A 21,182-nucleotide genomic window follows, 5' to 3' on the forward strand; every position below is an offset into this window, starting at 1 on the left:
AACTTGTTTTTGTTTGATTTTCTATCCAAAAAGATGACAGCCGTTCCATCTCTTCCAATTCTTTGTGTCTTGATCAAATGGATTTTAATTACACTTTGAGTTGTTCTTGCTATGAAAGTTTTTTTATTTTCTCTGCATTCTGTGTAATTCTCGGCGTTGCCTCATTTAGGCCTGTAGAACGTGCAATATCACATGGTTTTTCATTTCGCTCAAAGCGTTTCACAATTTCATATTTTTTCTCTATCCACAGAGGCGGACTGGCCATAAGCCTTACCGGGGAAACCCCGGTGGGCCGGAGACCGGTGTGGTTTTGGCCATAAACCATAGTATGAGGCCACTATAAATTTTCCCGGGTAAGAATTTTTGACCCAGTCCGCCTCTGTTTATCGATATTGCTTTGTTTTCTATCTGAATCTGCAGTGTGCCCCAGGACACTTCCTTTTCACACCTTTTAAGTATTTTACTCATTTTTAGGGAATAAAGCACAATTACAAAACGAGGAGGCACGCTTGATACACATAAACAAAGCTGCATGCGTGTGGCAACTGAATAAACAACACCGTAAATGCAGAGATACACTATTAACACCTCACATTTTACTAAAGAACATTTCTGTGAGTTTCTGCTAGTGGAATCTGTTATAAACTGGTAGTAAATTCAATCTAATTTGCATTTGCGATTATACCGATAGCTGGAATTGTGTTGTTTTTTACGTTATTATGGTGAAATGCGTTATACCGATAGCTGGAATCGTGTTGTTTTTTACGTTATTATGGTGAAATGCGTTATACCGATAGCTGGAATTGTGTTGTTTTTTACGTTATTATGGTGAAATGCGTTTCCCCTTCACTGATATAAAAAACAAATACATTTTCAGAATCTTCTCTTCATTCCTATCATGTTGCGTTCGGTTGGGGGTGATTCCGTGTTCGACAGCCGTTTCTTGCAAAAACAAAGGTGATTCGTGCATAAGCGAATTCGTTTGTGTTATATAAGATATCATTCGCCTATTTATAAATCGTGTATAATCGAATTCGTATAGTGTAAACACGTGTTATACGAGGACTGACTGTACTAGACTTTTCATACCAGCAGAGAAATACTGTTCAAGGCCTAGACCTAAATGGATGTAAGATGAACTATTGAGACTCGTGGCAGAGAAGAAAATTTATATGCAGGGGATTCATATAAATTATCAGATGATACAAAAATCTGTGGTAGATATTAATTTGTCTGTAATCAAGTCACAAAGAAGCTTAGGTAAACTAAGGCAGATTATGAGAAGTTGCTGGCAAAGAAAAATAGCAAAGACTTTTATGCTTATATTAATAGTAGAAGGAAGAGGTTGAATCACTTTGAGACATTTGATGTCTGTGGGTTAACTGATGACCCTGCTCAGGTTGCAGAAAAATTGAATAGGTATTTTGCATTTACATTCACATATGAGGGATTCTTTAGAGAAGGGGATGCCAGAGGTTTATCAAACCCTAAGGAGGTGCTAAATGACTGTGATAGCTGAAAGGAAAGTGTAGGAGAAATTGTCAAGGATGGACATTAAAAAGGCACCTGGGGCAGATACAATCTATCCAATTATATTAAGGGAGGCAGCAAAGATGGTAAGCAAATCCTTAGCCATAATTATGAGAGCATCCTTGGATTTGGGGGGGGGGGAGGTCCATATGGACTGGAGAAGTGTGAATATATCCCCAATTCATATTGGGAGAGTTCAAAAGGCAACATGAGTAATTACAGACCTGTTAGTTTAACATCTGTTCCAGGGAAAGTAATGGAAACACTGGTTAAAGAAGTAATGCAGGACCATTTGTACTAGCATGCAGTTATACTGCAATCACAGCATGCATTTGTCAAAGGGCAGTCTTGTCTAACCAATCTGATTAGGTTACTGTGATGCAGTGACCAAGGAACCGGATGCAAAGAATAATTTTGACAGCATACACTTAGATTTCAGGAAGGCTTTTGATACTGTTGCATATAAAAGATTGCTGTACAAACTGGAGCAATATGGCATTAAGGACAAGTTACTGCTATGGATAAAGGGATGGTTAAGTGGAAGAAGACAGAATGGTTATCAATTGACACTGCTCTTCATGGACTAATGTTATTTGTGAAGTTCTCCAGGTTCAGTGCTGGGTCCATTGTTGTTTTCAGTATTTATCAATGATACTGATGAAGGTATATCAGGCTTAATGTCTAAGTTTGCAGATGATACAAAGGTTGGCAGGGTAATTGTTTAGTTAGGAAGCAGGTGTTATTTCAATGCATGTGTTGAAATAGTTTGAAAAAATGCTACCCTGCATTATGTTTTTCTGTCTTTATTGTCCACAGACAATGATGAAGCTTGGACTTGTCCTCTTTAAAAATGACTTTGTTTATCCATAAGTTGACCGAATGTTACTAACAGATTTTTTTAATGAAGTAATATTATCAATTGGACAACCCCTTATTCATTAAATATGCAAAAACTAGAGCCATTATCAAGGGCTCTAGTTTTTGCATATTTTTATTTCATAATATTTATTACTTTTATTTTTTTGCATTCTAAATCTCTGTGTTCCATATCTAGGTCTAATAGAAGATCACTAACATTTGTTTAACTTTTATTAAATCTGACACCTTATCTAAGATTTATTTTTTATATACCTGTTCTTATATATCTGTTTTATTCAGTTACTATAATTTGAGGATATCACACCACTCTGCATTGGTCTTCTGTGTCTGGACACTTTTATTCGTAAATGGTAGTTTAGATTAATTCATGGATAAATGTAGTTGACAGAGACAGAAAAATGTAATGCATAGTAGCTACTTTCTAAAATTAGCATGTTTGACAGAATCAGATATATATAACAAGATATATCTGTTACATATATGTTTTTTCTAAACTATATTTAAAGGTAGCCTTCATTTTGCGCTGGTCCGATTTGCGTTGATCACTAACCCCAATGCCATTTTTATTTATTTATTTATTTTTGCAAATTTTTTTTTTTTTTTTTTTTTTTTTTGCAAATTTATTGGTATCATACTGTGCTATCCACTGTTCACATGACTTAGGACAATCTGAGGCAATCAGCAATTAGCACATCCGTATCAGAGACGAGAAAGATTCCTACCCTCAAAGTAACCACTCGTGGATGCGGGTAGTAAAGGTCCACTCGGTGAAATATTCAGTTGGTTGTGTTTACGCTATTTACACGTTGGAAATTTATTACGCTACCATTTTTTATTAATTGTGCTATTAATAAATTTAAATAAAAATAATAGTGATATCCGTGTGCAGTTTTTGCCAATTGTGTTATAAAATTTTAAATTTAAAAGAATTAAGAAACGCCATGTCTGGTGAAAGCTGCCCTAATGCTTGTAGGGCTATGAATATGCCTCCATCGACTATTACTACAACTATGAAGGAAGCTAATAAAATAAAACAATTGATGCAAAGTTGTAGGTAAAATTTTTGGTGCCCAGAACCTAACCCTGTGATTTCTGATTGACTATGTTATATAAAGGGTTCCATTTGTGCCTGTCTTCCCAGGAACCTAACCGCAACGTAAATCGAGGGCTACCTGTATTTGAATATGTATATTAAAAAATAAAAGACATATAAAAAAAAAATTACCTAAATCATTGAAATGCAAAGTATAGTGATCAACCATCAGACCAATGTATGGAATATAGGTAGACTAGAATGTAAGTAATAAATAGTCCGAAATAAAAGTGATATAGAATAATGCAGTAAAATATATAAAAAAAGTAAAGAATTCCTATTTTGCAGTGTAAAAATTAGAGCTCTTAATAACAAAATATTCCACTTTGCTATCAAGGGCACTAGTTAATACTGGTATTATAATGGCTAAATGATGCAAGGAAGCGGAATTTTTCTGCCTCTGCCAAAAAAAAAAAAAAAAAAAAAAAAGGGAGGGGAATTCTTAATTACTCATACCTTCCCCTTTGCCAAAAAGTGATTGTCCGGGTTGCTCTTAGTTTTTATAGAGTACAAATTATTTTCAATATACAGTAGAACCTGGATAAGAAGTTTTCCAAGGGAGTGGAAGGGTTTTGAGCTTCTTATGAGGGGAAACTTCTTAGAAGGGAAAATGAACTAAGGGTATGAAATAACTACACAAATAAAAATGAAAAGAAACACATACATAAGTTAAAGATGATTTTTAAGCAATATTTCAGAATTTATAAATATTTTACTCTGCCTATGGGAAATTTTAAACTGATATTTTCTATTTTTAACATATTCTAATTGCTTAACACTGTTCATTAAACTCATTACCAAGTTGGAAGGATGAGCTCCTTTGGAGTTTCAACATACCTTAAAAGGTCACATTTACATTAAGACAGAGCAACAATCCACTAAGTAATCAAACTGTTCAGAACCATCAGAACTTAATGGCAAATGCTTCACGTGGTCGATGTATCCATTTATGGATATTGATGAAAACAATTGCAATGTGTCACTTCCATTATATCAAAATGTTTATACTAAAAAGGTGTGGGGTTTGGGTCTGAAAACCTCAGACTACGGAAAATTTTGTAATTGAACAAGTTAGTGTGTAGTATCATTTTTGTGAATGCCTTCACGAGTTTCCCTGATATTGAACTACTTCAAATAAGCAATGCTTTGACAATGGGTTCTCAAATAGACAACACTTTGCTACTGGATTCTCAGCGGATATCACCACTGCACCATGCCTGGGTGGTGGTATCCACCGAGAACAAGTAACATGTCTTCTTCACTGGTGAATTGTTGCTTATTCCATGTAGTGCAATGTCAGGCAACTTGTTGTGAAGGCATTCACAATATGAGATGTAAAAAAAAAAAAAAAAAAAAAAAAATTCCATTTCACTTACTTCGATGGTTCACTACGAACTAAAATGATGCTATGCACGAACTTGTTTGATTACCAAAATGTTTATATTGTTTTTATATTTTTTTAATATAAAAATAAAGAATTTCTATAATCGAAAAATGAATTAAGTGGGAAAACGTCATTATTATAATACATCGTGTAATTTTTATCATGTACTTTTTATGCGAGAAACTTCTTACGTGGGAAAATAATACATTACAATATATAGAGTTGAAATTGGGAATTAGGAAACCAAACCTAGTAAAGGGGAACTTCTTATGTGGGAATTTCTTATCCGAGTTCTATTCTATTTTAATTTAATTTAATTTAATTTAATTGTACGTGTTTGGCATAGGCTCTTAGCATTAGCATTAGTAGAGGCATATGATGCAAGAAAGCAAGCTTATTCAGCATCAGCCAAAAAAAAAAAAAAAAAAAAACACACACACACCACTCCAATTTCACCCCTCCGTTCGTTCGAAATACCTGTCCAGTTGAGCTTTAAATTTGTTTAGGCTATCAACTTCAACAACAAGTGATGGAAGTCGGTTCCACCAACCAACCACCCGCTGGCCAAAGGCAAATTTCCGCACATCTATCCGACATCCGTCCTTCCTCAATTTGAATTTATGCCCTCTGAGGTGATTATTCTGAGAAAGATGAAGAATCCCATTGGCATTGAGCATGCTTAAACCATTCAAAGCCTTATACACCTCTATCAGATCACCTCGCCGGTGCCTAGTCTCCAGACTCTGTAATTTGCAAAACTTAAGCCTTTCTTCGTAAGAGCAACCCTTTGTTCCATTTACTAATCTTGTTGCCCTTCTCTGTACCCGTTCCAGCAGCTCTACATCCTTCTTGAAATGAGGCCTCCAGACCTGTATACAGTACTCAAGATGTGGCCTAACCATTGCCTTATACAAGGGAATAATCACCTCTTTATCCCTGCTAGAAAAATTCCTGTATATCATTGACAAGACTCCATGAGCTACTCTTGCAGCTCGTCTGCACTGCTCAGAGAACTTCATATCTGCCTGCACAATTACCCCCAGGTCCTTTTCATTCTCCACCACTGTCAGTGTAGTACCGCAGAGTTGATACATTGCTCTGGGGTTACTGTTACCCATATGTAGTACTTTACATTTGTCAATGTTAAACTTCATTTGCCACCTCTCAGCCCATCTGTTCAACCTTTCCAGATCCTGTTGCAGCAGCATAGCGTCAGTACTGTCCTTAACGACCCTGCCAACCTTTGTATCATCTGCAAACTTAGACATTAAACTTGATATCCCATCATCAATATCATTCATAAACACCGAAAAAATGTAGTTTTGAGCAAACTGAGTTTGCAGCTCAGTGAATTAATCTCATTGTGGAGGAAGTTCGACTATGAGTTGTCTTGGTATTGCACTATTTTAAATAAAAAAAAAAAAAAAAAAAACTGCTTCAAGTGGGAAGTATATTACCATTTATTTAAAGCATATGCCACTACTCTTGGTCCTTGAGGATTGTCACAGACATTCTGTGTGTCAGTGTTTTAGACTCTACCAGTCTAAAATGACAACTGATATTCACATGACACTTGAGTCAAGTGGACCAAATTTAGTGAAGTCTGGTTATTCTGCAACAACCAGATCCTCTACTTGCACTTTCACAATGGTGGGACTGGTAGTAACCCTGGTATGCAAGTCCTGAAATATAGCACCTAGTATACTGGAGGTTACTACCCATGTGTGAACCAATGTAGGCAGTAGTGTAATGTGAATGCCACACAATAGAATGCCACCCTCTGTGTTACCAGGCAGTATGAGGCAGTAAATACTACATACTCAACCAGGACAAACCTATTGGTAACTCTCTAGGATCAGCTAGTGTATAATCTCGCTGTCTCTACTCTGCCAGATAGTGACTGGAGAGAGTCATAGTAGTGAGTATGTAGAGGGCATTGTCAAGACCAGATTATGTCAAGGAGAAGGAGCTGGGTATATTCTTGCTGTGTGTGTGTGTTTTTTTTTTTTTTTTTTTTAAGGAAAACCCCAAACACAAGAGGTATTAGTAGAGGCATATGATGCAAGAAAGCAAGCTTATACAGCATCAGCCAAAAAGAAAAAGAAACTTGCCATTTCACCCATCCATTTGCTCCAAACGTTTGTCCAATTTTTCCTTGAATTTATTTAAGCTATCCACGACTGACGGAAGTTTGTTCCAGCAATCAAACACATGCAGGCTAAAAGCAAATTTCTGCACATCTATTCTACAACTGTCTTTCCTCGATTTGAATTTATGCTCCCCAGGCATGTAATCTGAATGAGAGGAAGAATCCCATCAGCATTGAGCCTGCTCAAGCCATTCAAGGCTTTTCACACCTCAATCAGATCACCTTGCAGGTGCTTGGCCTCCAGATGCTGCAATTTGCAGAACTAAGCATTAGCATTGCAGTGTTCTTCCCAGGACCTATCGATTGCAGGTGCTTGGCCTCCAGATGCTGCAATTTGCAGAACTAAGCATTAGCATTGCAGTGTTCTTCCCAGGACCTATCGAATGGGTGCACCACCAGTGAATTTAACTGACCGCCCATCTAAAATTTAAGCAATTCTCGCGGTAACATTTGGTACTGCTCACTGATCTCGATCAATATTAATTCGAACGTACTATGTGATAGAGGCGAATGTGACAGGAGCATATAATGTTAAATTATGCAATTAATTTTTCGCTCTGGATTGCTTCAGGCATGTTTAGAAATAACAGAAAATGTTATAATATTGTGAAGTTAGCATTAGCATTAGTAGAGGCATTTGATGCAAGAAAGAAAGCTTATGCAGCATCAGCCAAAAAAAAATAATAAAATAAATAAATAAATAAAAAATAACCACTTCCACTTCACCCCTCTGTTCGTTCAAAATACCTGTCCAGCTCAGCCTTAAACTTATTCAGGCCATCAACTTCCACAACAAGGGATGGAAGTCTGTTCCACCAACCAACCACCCACTGGCTAAAGGCAAATTTCCTCATGTCTATCCTACATCTGTCCTTCCTCAATTTGAATTTATGCCCTCTCAGGTGATTATTCTGAGCAAGAGGAAGAATCCCATCAGCATTGAGCATGCTCAAACTATATACACTTCTCCACCCAGCTACTTCATAATGCCACCACCTGGCTGGCAAAATTTTCTGGGGAGAACGCTGCATTAGTAGAGGCATATGATGCAAGAAAGCAAGCTTATACAGCATCGGCCAAAAAAAAAAAAAAAAAAACCCTTCCCATTTCACCCATCCAATTCTCGCCAAATGTTTGCCTTGAATTTAATTAAGCTGTCAACTTCCACAACAACAGATGGAAGTTTTTTTTTTTTTTTCCAGCAATCAACCACCCACTGGCTAAAGACAAATTTCTGCACATCAATTCTACAACTGTCTTTCCACAATTTGAATTTATGTCCCTTCAGGCAATTATGAATCTGGACAAGAAGATGAATCCCATCAGCATTGAGCTTGCTCAAACCATTCAAGGCCTTACACCCCTCAATCAGATCACCTCACAGGTGCCTAGTCTCCAGACACTGCAATTTGCAGAACAACCCTTTGTTCCATTCACCAATCTCATTGCCCTTTTCTGTACTTGTTCCAGGAGCTCTACATCCTTCCTAAATTGAGGCCTCTATACCGGAGTTTCCCAAAGTGTAGCCTGCGGCCTGGTACCGGACTGCGAACACCTTATTTGAAATATACCTACATAAAACCATAAGAAAATTTTCTTTCCTAAAATATGTCAATTTTATGTAAACTTTTGATAATAAACAAAGAAATGAATTACCTATATTTTATTTATATTTACTTATGTTAATGAATACTTAATTGCATTATTACTGGTATATTAAATGTCCTAATGGTAGTGTCATTATTTCCTGAACCTACGAGTGTAAGCAGGAGAGACTGCTTCTACAGGGATGGGATACACTTAAATAGAGAGGGTGCAAGAATGTTTGCTGATGCTATCGAGGCAGTGTTAGGTGGTTCGGACAACTGCTAGATTGGGGGGATACAAGGACTAATAGATTAACAGTAGCCACTGGCAGAGGTGAAAGTGATTCTTGCACTGCTTCTATTGGAATGAGCTCCAGCCTGGAAAATAAGATGCAGGATATTTCAGACTGCTGAGAATCATTGGGGTACAAATAAACACATAGGTTGTGTTAGGGTAGCTAAGAAAAAGAACAGGTGCATGTATACTTGCGTGTACACCAATGCTAGGAGTTTAGTAAATAAATTTGATGAATTTGAGGTATTGCTCAAAACATCAAAGGCAGATATTGTGGGGATTTCAGAGACGTGGTGTCACACAGATATAAGAAATGCAGAACTGGATTTTGGGGAGTACAATGTCTACAGAAAGGATAGATAAGGTAGGAAGGGAGGAGGGGTTATGCTATTAGTTAAGAAATACATAAAATCCAAGGAAGTGAAGACAGTCGACATTGCTGGACAGTGCAGTGACGAGTCAGTTTGGTGTGACATAAGCATTGGGAGATCAAAATTGAGAGTAGGAGTGTGCTATAGGCCTAATGACTCTGATGAGTATAATAAGAAACTGTACGGGGAAATAGTGGGCCAGTAAATCAGAGAGTCTTATAATGGGGGATTTTAATTTCCCAGATATTGACTGGAATTTGGGGGCTGGTCACGCACACACTAGCAAGGCTTTTGTGGATTTATTGGATGATTGTTTTCTACATCAGCACGTTCGGGAGGAAACTAGAGGGAGTAATACTCTTGATTTGATTGTCAGTAGTGATTCTTCATGCATTAAGAATCTGCAGGTAAATGAACCACTAGGTGGCAGTGATCACAGTGTGTTGAAGTGGGATTTACTCAAAGAGGTAACTACCATTAGGGGTAAAGGGAAGGGTTATTGCTTTCGTAAAGGCGACTACGATGGACTGAGACAGTATTTAAATTCTATACAGTGGGACCAACTGATGATGTTACCAACAGCAAATTCAAAATGGGAAGCATTCAAAGAACTTATCTTGGAAGCTACTAGGCTTTACATACCAACTAAGAAATATTGTTCAAAGTTTAGGCTTAAGTGGATGTCAGATGAACTAATGAGACATATGGCAGAGAAAAAAAATGCATGGGATACATACAAATTAACACGTGACACAGAAGCCTATGATAGATACAAGTTAATCTGTAACAAAGTTACAAAGGAGGTTAGGCAGGTGAAGGCAGATTACGAGAAATCTTTGGCAAGGGATGCAAAGAAAAACAGCAAAGAGTTCTTTCCTTATGTTAACTCTAGAAGGAAGGGGATGAATCAGATTGGTCCACTTGATATCGATGGTCAACTGTTGATCCTGCTCAGGTAGCTAACAAACTGAATGATATTTTGCATAGACATTCACACATGAGGAGTTATTCAGCAAGGGGAATGTCAGAGGTGTATTCAACTCTGGCAGTAAGCTAGAGAATCTTGTAATAACTGAGAGTAAAGTGGAGGAGAAATTGTTGATGATAAACACAAGAAAGGCACCTGGGGTGGATGGGATCTATCCAGTTATATTAAAGGAGGCAGCAAAGGAAGTAGCCAAACCCTTAGCCATAATTATGAGAGCTTCCTTGGACTCAGGGGAAGTACCCATGGACTGGAGATGTGCAAATGTAACCCCAATTCACAAAGGAGGATCAAAGGGCGACACAAGTAATTATAGACCTGTTAGTTTAACTTCTGTTCCTGGAAAATTAATGGAGGCACTGGTTAAAGAAGCACTGCAGGGTCATCTAGACAAGACTTCAGTTATAGCTCAGACACAGCATGGTTTTGTTAAAGGGAAGTCTTGCCTGACCAATTTGATTGGATACTATGATGCAGTCACAAAAGAACTGGATGCAGGGAATAACTTGGATATTATATACTTCGATCTTAGAAAGGCTTTTGATACTGTTGCACATGGAAGACTGCTGCACAAATTGGAGCAGTGTGGCATTGGAGGCAAATTGCTGCTATGGATAAAGGGGTGGTTGAGGGGGAGAAGACAGAGAGTGGTAATCAATGGACACTGCTCATCGTGGACTAATGTTATTAGTGGAGTCCCTCAGGGTTCAGTATTGGGTCCATTATTGTTTTCTGTATTTATAAATGATATTGATGATGGTATATCCAGCTTAATGTCCAAGTTTGCAGACGATAAGAAGGTTGGCAAGGTTGTCAAGGACACTACGCTACTGTAACAGGAACTGGAAAGGATGGGCTGAGAGGTGGCAAATGAAGTTTAACATTGACAAATGTAAAGTACTACATATGGAAAAAAGCAACCCCAGAGCAACGTATCAACTCTGTGGTACTACACTGACAGTGGTAGAGAATGAAAGGGACCTGGGGGTGGTTGTGCAGGCAGATATGAAGTTTTCTGAGCAGTGCAGAAGGGCTGCAAGAGTAGCTCATGGTGTATTGTCAATGATATATAGGAATTTTTCTAGCAGGGATAAAGAGGTGATTATTCCCTTGTATAAGGCAGTGGTCAGGCCACACCTAGAGTACTGTATACAGGTCTGGAGGCCTCATTTCAAGAAGGATGTAGAGATGCTGGAACGAGTACAGAGAAGGGCAACAAGATTAGTGAATGGAACAAAGGGGTGCTCTTACGAAGAAAGGCTTAAGTTTTGCAAATTACAGTGTCTGGGGACTAGGCACCAGCGAGGTGATCTGATAGAGGTGTATAAAGCCTTGAATGGTTTGAGCATGCTCAGTGCTGATGGGATTCTTCCTCTTGCTCACAATAATCACCTGAGAGGGCATAAATTCAAATTGAGAAAAGACAGATGTAGGATAGACGTGAGGAAATTTGCCTTTAGCCAGCGGGTGGTTGGTTGGTGGAATAGACTTCCATCCCCTGTCGTGGAAGTTGATAGCCTAAATAAGTTTAAGGCTCAGCTGGACAGGTATTTCGAACGAACCGAGGAGTTGAAGTGGAAATGGTTATTATTTATTTATTTATTTATTATTATTTTTTTTATTTATTATTTTTTTTTTTCAGCTGATGCTGCATAAGCTTTCTTTCTTGCATCAAATGCCTCTACTAATGCTAATATTGAAAATACATTAATTTATGTGGGCTGTGAAAAAAAAAAAAAACCTTACAAACACTGTTCCACACTTCAAAAAGTTTGGGAAACTCTGCTCTATACAGTAGTCAAGGTGTGGCCTGACCATTGCCTTATACAAGGAGATAATCACCTTATTTCTGCTAGAAAAATTTGTGAATATCATTGCAGGACACGAGCTACTCTTGCAGATTGTCTGAACTGCTCAGAAAACTTCATGTCTGACTGCACAATTATCCCCCAGGTCCTTTTCATTCTCCACTACCCTGAGTGTAATACTACTCATTTAGAACATTACTTTTGGGGGGTTATTGCTACCCATATGCAGCACTTTACATTTGTCAAAGTTAAACTTCAGTTGCCACCTCTCAGCCCATCTGCTCAATTTTTCTAGATCCTGTTGCAGTTGTGTACTGTTATTATTGTCATTAACAACTTGGCTTTTTTGCCAACCTTCATATCGTCTGCAAACTTAAACATTAACCCTGATATACCTTCATCAGTATTGATAAATACAGTAAACAACACTGGGTCCAACACCGAAATCTGGGGGACTCCACAGTATTCCACAAAGAGCAGTGTCCTTTGATTACCACCCTCTGTCTTCTCCCACTCAACTATCCCTTTATCAACAGCAGCATTTTGCAGTTAATGCCATCTGCTCCAGATTGTACAGTAGGCTTCCTTGTGCTACAGTATCAAAAGCTTTCCTAAAATCCAAGTATAAGATATCAAAATTATATTTTGCATCCAGTTCCTTTGTGACCACTTCATAGTATTCAATCAAATTGATCAGAAAAGACTTCCAGTTAACAAACCCATGTTGCATCTGAACTACTGGCAATATTTCTATTGCTAATGAATGATATACCTCCATTTATGGCCTATGCCGATGATATCATATGCTGTCTATTAAACCCTGCTAACACTTCACCAGACATGGCTGCCATGTTGCCACCTTGGCTGGAGAGGTGTCCCAAATAGAGTAACTTGGATAGTGATTCTGCCTAAAAAAGTAACAACATACTACGTTGACTATACTGCGAGGAACAATGATTTTTGTGTGCATCCTCTGCCTTAGACTTTCCATGGAGAACCAACTCTCCTCCTGCGCATCTGACTGCCAAAAACTACCACTGTGTATTTCAACCCCAAAACCCCCCAAAAGAAAGTTGCTCTGTTGTTCTAGGGCCCTTTTGCATCTGGGTGCCCCCCACCAGTGCTCTGAGGGGTTTCAGCCCAAAACTTTTTTTTTTTTTTTTTATATGTAAACCCCAAACACGAGAGATATTAGAACCTATAGTACTTAGTACCATGCTTGGGTTGGAGGTTGAGAAGACGAAAGAAGATATATGATGACATTGGACTTGAACTTCTGTAGACTGTAATTTTCAGGAAATAGGTATGAAGGAGGGTTGTTCCAGAAAACGGCAGTTGAATAAATAAATGAGGAAGATGAAGAGTTGATTCTGTGAGTTTGAAGTTGGACGGTAAATGGATGTTGGCTGGTGGCGGCAAGTGTTTGGACTGTTTTGAAAGAGAGCGAGAATTATAGAAGCCAATTCAGAAGAACAGTGCCCATGGAAGTATCTCTAGGAGAGGCATGCAGCACAAACAGTACCTCTATGAGACAGCAAGTGGAGAGACTCTGTTAGAGATGAATCATTAATTAACTTAACTGCTCTCTTCTGAATGGAATCAAGGAGCCTGAGAGAGGTTTTGGGGGCACCACCCCCAGATGTGGGAACAATATTCCATGGCAGAGCGGATTTGCGATTTATACAGAGTGAGCAGCTGTTTGAAGAAAAGTAACCCGAGAGCGAAAGAGAAAACCAAGTTTTTTAGATTTGGACAGAGGGTTTGGACAGAGGTGGTAGCAGAGATGGGCAAAAGTTGCGGCCAATAGCTTTGGCAAGAGACCATAATGCTCGGCTAACATTAGGGCAAGAAGCAAGTTTTCTACTCTTAGCCTGTTCAAACTCTAAAAATGAAACTGAAGAATTAGAAACAAGCCAATTATGACTTGAACAGCCTTAGCACATTTATTGGAAAACCAAGGTTTAGATAAAGGACGAGATTTTAAAGTGGAGTGTGGGATAAAGGATTCCATTCCTGGAAGAATAATTTCACTGACACGATCTGAGCAAACTTTGACATCAGAAGTTTTGAAACAGTAATCCAACCAAGGAAAAGAAGAAAAGAAATCTCGCAGGTCATCCCATTTTGCATTCTTGTAATGCCAAACAACACGAGGTTGGGAATAGCCATGAGATAAAGGCTCCATTGGAGAAGAGACAATCACCAAGTTGTGATCTGAGTTGCCGAAAGGACCACTCACCTCGACCATGTACTTAGAAGGGTTGTTTGTGAGAAAAAGATCAAGCAATGTTGGCTGTATGGTTAGGATTGTCCGGTATTCTGGTAGGTAAATAAACACTGTGCAAGGTCATTAGTAATTGCAAAAGCCTCAGCATCTTGACTAGCTGGGTCTCGAAAATGGAAGCCAGCTGGAATTGTGAATATTAAAATTACCAAGGAAAATAACCTCACTGTTAGGAAAGTTGGACTGGAGAATGTCAAGTTGCAAAGAGAGGAAGTCAAAGAGTTTCAAGTGATTAGTGGAGTTGGGAGAACAGTAGAGACAACAGATGAATTTGACAGAACGAGGTTGAGAAATTTTAAGCCAGAGAAGATCGAACAGAGGAGATTCCAAATTACCAAGTGTCTGACAGGAAATATCGGAATGGACATATGCACAAGTACCACCTTTGACGTGAAAGGAATCATACAGCGAATAATTTGGGTAACTGAAATGAGCAGTGGTTGAATCAACTGAGATTCTGTCAGAAAAAGTACATGGGGTTTGGCAGACTGTAAGTGGAAATGGACATCATTAAGAAGATTAGAACTGAGACCACTTATATTTGTGAAATGAACCAGGAAGTATATGGGAGGTTTAGATCTTTTCGTTGCAGATATGTTTGTTCTATTAGTTTGACAATTCATGGTGTATTCAATAGTAAGAAAAAAGTGTGGGGGTGTCATGCTGTATGAAGGAATGAAATTTTTGGATATGGTGTACACATGGTAAGAATATACCCAGATCCTTGACATAACGTGGCCTCGACAATATGCCCCGATACAAACTACTCAGACTGCCTCCAGTTACTGTCTGACAGAGACGATGAACAGACACAATTTGGCCTTAGTAGCTCTTGTGTCGTTAAACCAATACCAACAACAATCTGGCAGAGTAGAGGCAGCAAGATTATACACTAGCTGATCTGGAAGCCTCCTAGAGTTATCAATAGGTTTGGTCCGGTGTACTAACTAGTGGCCGGCCTGCGAACGTCATTTTAGTGCTGTACCCTCGAAATGTACGGAAGTTTGGATCTCGCCATGATGTTCATCATAAGACATCAATCATACTGCATGAGGAAGAGATGGGGGGAGGTTTGACCGGAACTTAGCTCTGGAGACTAAACATGGGTTCCACCATTTCTCGCCTCCAATAAGCAAAGTTGTGGTATTGCACTGGTTGATGAGGCATTTACCACTAAGTATTGCCTGGTAACACAGAGGGGTGGCATTCCTCCGTGTGGTGTGGGTACCACACCTCGACCCCTGCTTACGTTGGTTCACATCTGGGTGGTCACCCACAGTGTGCTTGCGCATAGGGGTTATATCCAGGATTACAGTCCCACCATTATGAAGGTGCAAACAGAAGATTTGGCTGTCACAGACCGTCTGGAGTTCGCCGAAATTGGGTCCACTTGACTTGAATGTCACCCGAATATCAGTTCCATCGACGTTTTAGACTCCCTGGTAGCAAGCACAGCTTGTCTGGCATATCTGAGAGAATGTCTGCGATAGCTTTATCTTTATCGACCTAAGTTTTATCTTTTTATATACTTATTTTTATTTGTCCATTTTTCTCAACTACATTTTAATATGTTGTGTAAAAGAGACACATAAGAATAAATAATATCACTAAATAGATAAATGAAAACCCCTTATTTTTGGCAAATTAAGTTATTGAATTGTAAAATGAAATAAATTGCACCTTTGCAAGGCCCTAAACGATTCAAGTCTAAAAATGCAGCAGAGTCAATGTTTCAGAACCGTTAATACATATTGTATGTATTGATGGTTACTAACAGTCCCCATTAATAATAAGATGTGAAAAGGTACAATGGAATATTCAGCCATCACAATACTAGAAAAAGTGATGCATTTGACTGACAGTTGATTTGAATATCAGCTTTGTCAGTGTTTTAGACTTCCATTGGCAATGTTAACTAGAAGAATTTTCACAAATAAGCCTCAGGCACTTTGAGGTTTGTTATGATTGTTGTAAAATTTATAAATTATTTTATATAAATATTATTTCCTATATAGCAGTCACGGGCTGAGGTTTAAGCCCGTGACTGCTAAATATGATTAGCATTTGTATTGATGATTTATTGTAAACTCCAATGACCTGGTGGTTGTGCCAGAGTATAAACAAGAACTTTTTTTTTTTTTTTTTAATATAGTGTGTATATTTAATCTTAAAATAAAAGTAAATGAATAGTATATTGATGCTGTCATTTTAAATGAACAGTCAGATTTCAATGTTTCTCTCTTCCTTAATAGAAATTCTTTTCTCATACCAAACCATATATTTTCAGTTATTATCGTGGCGCTGTTGGTGCACTTGTTGTGTATGACATAGCAAGACATATAACATATGATAACATCAATAGGTGGTTAACGGAACTTAGGGAGCATGCCGATCAGAACATTGTCATTATGTTAATAGGTAATAAATGTGATCTGAGACATCTCAGAGCAGTTCCTACTGATGAAGCAAAAATATTTGCAGGTGAGTATTTTCAGGTTGTTTATTAATTTGTGTGTATATATATATATTGACACCATTATTACTAGAAGAATTTTGAAAATGAGCACATTGCTGCGCAATGTGTGGTAGAACAAAATAATATGAGTGAGAACAAGTAACTATTAGTGACATCAATGTGAAATTTAATTATCCTTTAGTATGTTTGACATTTAGCCTGCATTATTAATTGTGTTGAATTTGAATTAGCATATCCATAGAGTTTTTCAGATAATAACTATGCTCTCACTGTTGGCACACTGCTCATGTAAGTGTTATTCTTTTTTTTAGGAGTTTAACACTAACGAGAGCAGTAATGTTTAATATTATTTCACTGAAAAGAAATTTGTCACTTTGTAGAAGTTGAAGATAATATTTAGAACTTTCTCACTTGAAAAAACTGAGCCTATTCAGTAAACTTTCTTGCCTTCAAGACTATAAAACTGCCATGTTATTATTCAGTTCTCCCATCTATGCATACACCATTTTAGTAGTGAATGCTTTTGCTATAGATACTCATATAGTCAATCCAAGCAAAGAATGCTAAATAATTAATTAGTTTTTAAATGAGTTTTAAAACTATTTAACCATTGAATTTTTGGTAATCTGCTCTAGTTTTCTTACATCTGATGAATTATAACTTATTTCAACTCATGCGTGCATGCATCTGCACACATTAGCATTAGCAAAGGCACATGATGGAAGAAAGCAAGCTTATATATCATCAGCCAAAAACAAACACCCCCTTCTCATTTCACCCATCCACTTGCTCCAAGTATTTGTCTAGTTCTGCCTTGAATCTATTTAAGCTATCAACTTCTACAACAGATGGAAGTTTGTTCCAGCAATCAACCACCTGCTGGCTAAAGGCAAACTTCTGCACATGAATCCTACAACTGTCTTTCCTCAATTTGAATTTATGTACTCTAAGGTGATTATTCTGAGCAAGAGGAAGAATCTCATCAGCATTGAGCATGCTCAAACCATTCAAGGCCTTATACACCTCAATCAGATCACCTCGCACGTGCCGTGTCTCCAGACACTGTAATTTTCAAAACTTAAGCCTTTCTTTGTAAGAGAAACCCTTTGTTCCATTCACTAATACATGCCTATTTCCTGTTGTTAACTACTGGCATATTCACATTTCCCGCACTTGCAGTTTCCAACAATAATTTGTTGTTTCATCACTGAGGACATGCAGCACTCCATATGGAATGCTGCATATCCTTGGTGATGAAAGCATTCCGTATGGAGAGATAGTGTAATGTTAAATGTAAATGGTAACATTAATTTTGTATAATGATTTTATATGTTTAAAGTTACGGCATTAGTAAACAATGAGTTTATGTTAAGGGAGATTAAAATATAAGTAGAGGCATTTTCCTATTGTTTTAAGCTACTCATTGAAAAGTATAGAGGCAGTTAATTTGATTCAGAGGGAATCGAATGAAATAACTTCTGTTGTAAATTTAAGTGGAAGAGTAATAGACTTACTACTGCTGGAATTATTAACAATAAAAATAAAAGTTTTCCAAGGTCTTCATGATTAAAGATAGAGGAGGTAAGGGATTGCTTTTTTTTTTTTTTTTCTGTGACATCCTGAAAACAGGAGTGGATTTTAATGCCAGGGTTAAATTCCAGAACTGTCAGAAAGCCAAGAGTATCCAAACACTGCTAACAAAAATAGGATTTGGACTTTTATACTTAAAAGGAAAGTTAACGTTTGTACACTACTCTAACAAACACAGCAAGCTGAAATAGAAAGTATTATTGTAAATTTTAAGCTAGTTAGCTTTATATTATGGTGGCTACCATAGTTATTAGTAGTTTGAACAATAGTGTGATTTGTGAGAAAGTGCATTTGTTGTAAATTAACAAGAAATTCTTTTACTTGGAACTAAAGTTGCTAGTGAACTTTCTAATTGTGTTGTCATCTTAATTATTTCTTTTTTTGTTGCCATTTGTCTATTATACATGCCTAATAACAAGATAATGTTTAATGACAAGATAAACAGTCATACACTTGGTATGACTGTTTATTTTGTTATTAAACTGTTCTTCTGGTACACTGAAAATCCTCTGACTCTATTGAAATTTTGTGTTTAATGAAATATATATTTTTTTGGATCTTGAGTGTCCCTCACTGCTTATTAGTTTTAGTAATGGCCATATGGTGCAAGGAAGCCTAAGGCTTATGCTGTACAAAAAAAAAAAAAAAGTAAAATAATAATAATAAAATTACATAAAATAAATAATTAATAAAAGAAAAGGAAATAGACAACATGTGTATTTCCCTTCTCCTGTAGGTAACTATCCAGCTGACCTTTTAATTTACCCAAACTGTCAGCCTCAGCCACCCATGTAGGTAACTTATTCCAGTAATTTATGGATGCACATGATTGCCCTGAAACCAGGATGACAAGGTCTTCAGCATTAATCCTGATATACCTTCATAAATATCATTGATGAATACACAAAACAACAATGGACCCAGCACCGAACCCTGGGGAACTCCACTAATAACATTTGTCCACGAAAAGCAGTGTCCATTGATTACCACTCTCTGTCTTCTCCCACTCAACCATCCCTTTATCCACTGTAGCAGCTTACCCTTAATACCATACCTCTCCAATTTGTATAGCAGTCTTCCATGTGCAACAGTATCAAAAGCTTTCCTTTGAAATCCAAGTATACGACATCAAAACTATTTTTGACATTCAGTTCCTTTGTGATCACATCATAGTATCCAATCAAAATAGTCAGACAAGACCTCAATTTAACAAACTCATGCTGTGTCTTAACTATTGCAGGATCATCTTGTCTAGATGATCCTGCAATGCTTCTTTAACCAGTGATTCCATTATTTTCCCCGGAACACAAGTTAAACTAACTGGTCTATAGTTACTTGAGTCACCTTTTGAATCCCTTTTGTGAATTGGTGATACATTTGCACACCTCCAGTCAATTGGGACCTTCCCTGAGTCCAAGGAAGCTCTCATAATGATAGCTAAGGGTTTGCTTACTTCCTTTGCTGTCTCCTTTAATATACTGAATAGATCCCATCCACCCCGGGTGCCTTATGTTTAACTTGAACAATTTCTCCTCCACTTTGCTCTCAGTTTTTACAAAATCACTTAGTTCCCTGTTAGAGTTTGATAAACTTCTGGCATAACTCCATGTGTAAATGTTGATGCAAAATGCTCATTCAGTTTATCAGGTAACTGAGCATGATCATCAATAGTAAACCCATCTATGTTAAGTGGTCCAATCTGATTCATCCCTTTCCTTCTAGTGTGTAGATAAGTAAAAAACTCTTTGCTGTTTTTCATTCCATCCTTTGCCAAAGATTTCTCTTAATCTGCCTTAGGCTGCCTAACCTCCTTTGTGACTTGATTACAGACAAGCTTATATCTGCCATAGGCTTCTGTGTCACCTGGTAATTGATATGCATCCCATACATTTTTCTTCTCTGCCATGAGCCTCATTAATTCAGCTGACATTCATATAGGCCTGAACCTCACCAGTTGATCCCACTGTACAGAATTTAAAAACTGTGTGAGACCCCTGTAGTTACCTTTTTAAGTAATTCCCATATCAGTACATTGTGATCACTGTCACCAAATGGTTCCTTTATCTGCAAATTCTTAATGCATGAATATCCTTCCAGTTAATATCTTAATGCATGAATAACTTTCCAGTCAATATCTGGAAATTTAAAATCCCTCATTATAACACATTTTGATTTACTGGCCCACTCTTTCTCTGCACAATTGCTCATTGTACTCATCAGATTCATTAGGCCTATAACACACACCTACTCATTTTTCCTTTCCCAGTGCATATGTTACACCAAACAGACTCAACATTGCATTGTTCACCAACATCAATTGGATGCACTTCCTTAGATTTTTTGTGTTTCTTAACTAATAGCATAACCCCTCTTCCCTCCCTGTCCTGTCTATCCTTTCTGTACTCATTGTACTCCCCAAATTCCAATTCTGCACTGCTTATATCTGTGTGACATCATGTCTCTAATATCCCAACAATATCTGCCTTTGATGTCTTGACTAGCACTTTAAACTCATCAAATTTATTAACTATACTCCTAGCATTGGTGTACATGCAAGTATACATGCACCCGTTTCTACTCTTAGTTACCCTAACACAGCCCATGTATTCATTTGTTCCACTATGACTCCCAACAGTCCTGGAAATCAACATTGTCTTGTTTTCCCTGCTGCTATTCATTCTAATAGAAGCAGCGCAAGAATCACTTTTGCCTCTGCCTGCAGCCACTGTTAACCTTTTATTCTGTGTATCCC

At 37.6% G+C, this 21,182-nt stretch overlaps 1 pseudogene across 1 annotated transcript in view; it reads left to right on the top strand.

Moving 5' to 3' along the window:
• Positions 1 to 21,182, top strand: part of LOC150080270 (ras-related protein Rab-11B-like) — a 109,501-nt pseudogene that overhangs the window by 56,302 nt on the left and 32,017 nt on the right. Inside the window, exon 3 of the transcript XR_016547424.1 lies at positions 16,652 to 16,845. The product of XR_016547424.1 is annotated as a ras-related protein Rab-11B-like (transcript). The remainder of the gene's footprint in view (positions 1 to 16,651; positions 16,846 to 21,182) is intronic.

Source organism: Mastigoproctus giganteus, chromosome 9, assembly GCF_048544385.1.
Source record: "Mastigoproctus giganteus isolate SK-2022 chromosome 9, ASM4854438v1, whole genome shotgun sequence".
NCBI lineage: Eukaryota > Metazoa > Arthropoda > Arachnida > Uropygi > Thelyphonidae > Mastigoproctus > Mastigoproctus giganteus.